At 35.6% G+C, this 2,466-nt stretch overlaps 1 long non-coding RNA gene across 1 annotated transcript; it reads left to right on the top strand.

Annotated features, from left to right (window-relative positions):
- Positions 1-535: 535 nt before the first annotated feature.
- LOC122049079 lies at positions 536-1,517 on the top strand. The gene is made up of 3 exons (XR_006130811.1): positions 536-686; positions 1,310-1,412; positions 1,491-1,517. It is a non-coding gene; the product is annotated as an uncharacterized LOC122049079 (long non-coding RNA).
- Positions 1,518-2,466: the final 949 nt, after the last annotated feature.

The raw sequence follows: 2,466 nt of genomic DNA, 5'->3' as shown, positions 1-2,466 counted from the left end.
TTAAGATGGATGGATTTATTCAAATAATAAGGATAAAATTATAATTTTGTACAAAATATATGTTGCAACAACTATTCTTCATTAATTTCGTTTTCTTTTTACCACATCGCGCACCGTCGTCATTTTCTTTTTGGGGGTGGACTGCTGATTAGGGTTTAATTTGGGCGGAGGAGATCGATGGCGGTCAGGGAGGAAGAATCGGAGTACGAGAGCGATCCCGAGGACGCGCCGTTGCCAAGGATGCGTCGGAGGGAGGCAAGCGACGACGAGGAAGGGGAAGGATACGATGGGCGGGGGAAATCTACCGCGGGAGACCAGGTTGGATCCGACGGTGAGTCGGATGGTCAATGTGGCGCCGAGGTTTATGATGATGAAGAGGAGTACTACGACGGCAAGGAGGAAGAACTGGCGGGAGAAGTAGAGGAATTCGTTGCTGTAGAAGGAATGATGGAAGGAAAAGGAGCGGATATGGGGGCTGCTCCAGTGGGTGAAGGTCCTAGGGACTTGGGAAAGTCGTCGGTTCCTGATGGCAATGGGCAGGCGTTTCTTGGGACTTCAGAAGAAAATGAAGACAAAGAACCTGTTGAAGAGGAGGCGAAGGAGAATGAACCTTATGCTGTGCCGACTGCTGGGGCTTTCTACATGCACGATGATCGGTTCTAGGACAATGGCAGGGGTCGCCGAAGGTGATATTATTTATTGCTTGTCAAAAGTCAAAACAACATAATTATACTTTTTGCACTCCTGGTATGATAGGTATCTTTTTTCTTAGAAGAATCTACTTCTATTCTTCATGATCTTCATCTGTTTTTTTCCCATTAATTAGAGATATTCAATCACTCGTGTGCCAAATTATTGATAGAAAACTGTTATGAGCACATAAGTGTGCAGTTGATTGAGATTCTATTACTGAGTATAATGTTTAAAGGTTTGTATAGATATAATTCATAACTTTCAATAGATAATGCGTACATTTTGCTTCTTGGACTTGATCATGAGGAATGGTTAGTCATTTAGGAACAATGGACAATATAACCTAACACTGTATAATTTAGCTACTTTTGTTCCTTTATCTATATCTATATATTAAACATAATCCATTACTTACTATTCACCACTATGAGTTGTTTATCAATATATTTTTATTTTTTCACTTCCTCTCCCATTTTTGTTGCAGCCAGTGACTGTATTAGTCTGGATCAAATATTGCATTATTTATATTCCTAAGGCAACATTGAAACTTCTCTTTTTTGGCATTTCCACTTTTTTATTTTCCTTACAAATTTTTCGTTTAATAACCTTTATCTAGGCGTATGTTTGGTGTCCAAAAGTTGTGGGATTCTAAAGATGAACGTGCTTGGGTACATGATAGATTTGAAGAAATGAATCTGCAGGATGCACAAAATCATGAGGTACTTTCTTTCCAATATTCTTATTATGTAAACCAACCTTTGAGGTTCTAATTAAGGATGATAATCCATTTCTCCCAGGAACAGCGGAAGTCTAGAGGTCGTTTATATATGCTTTTTATTATGTATTTAATTTAGTCATAAAACACTTATATATCAACTATGTTGAATGTATATACGAAGGGCGTTAAGATTGTTTAATTCGAACAATGGAAGAAAAGTAAGAAAGCATGTACAATGGGAAGTAATCAAGGTATGGGTACTTTTATTTCAATCAATCAAGGTATGTGTATTTTTATCATTAACAATATCAATTGCCTTTAACGTAGGCTCCTAGGCAGCCAGATGCGAAACAATGTGGTTATTACGTGATGAGATTTATGAGACAAATTACTGAAGAAAATGCAATGATCGAGGGGGATACACTACCATCGATAGTAATATTATCTTTATCATCTCAAATAATTAGAAGTTATTTAGTTATTATTTTTTTTCAATTAATTATATTTTGTTCTTTAAGATCATATAATTTATGTGTGTTCACAGTTCACAAAAGCGGAGTCCTCTCAAGAAGAAATTGATGAAGTGCGCTCTGAGATAGCCGAATGCATACAAGATCATATTTATGAATAGGTATATACATGAGTTCATCTTATTGCATTTGACAATAATAATATTCAGTTAAATTGAAACAAATTGGCAATGTTTCAATATAGAAAACCAACCTCTATTTTTTAGGATCTATACTATATGAAAATACTGTATGAGAAGTTTAATTTAGAGTATATCACAATGAATAAAATAACAAACCTTGTTAGCCACAGTTGTTCATGAAAATACTTTCTTGTTCATGATTCAAATAAATTTATTTCCCTTTTCTTTATCGCAAGTGTGTTTTTTTTTGTTGATTCCCTAACTGCAACTTAATGTATGTCTAACGGGGCTTTTACCATGTATAGTAACTAACAGAGAAATTTAATGTTTGAGGTCCAAACTTTGATTGCATATTTCACCATATAACATAAGTAATTCAATATTGGTAGGAAGAATCCATTTT

The sequence above is a fragment of the Zingiber officinale genome, chromosome 2B (genome assembly GCF_018446385.1).
Source record: "Zingiber officinale cultivar Zhangliang chromosome 2B, Zo_v1.1, whole genome shotgun sequence".
Lineage (NCBI taxonomy): Eukaryota > Viridiplantae > Streptophyta > Magnoliopsida > Zingiberales > Zingiberaceae > Zingiber > Zingiber officinale.
The sequence above is the reverse complement of the archived record's forward strand: the minus strand, read 5'-3'. Positions and strand labels throughout refer to the sequence as shown.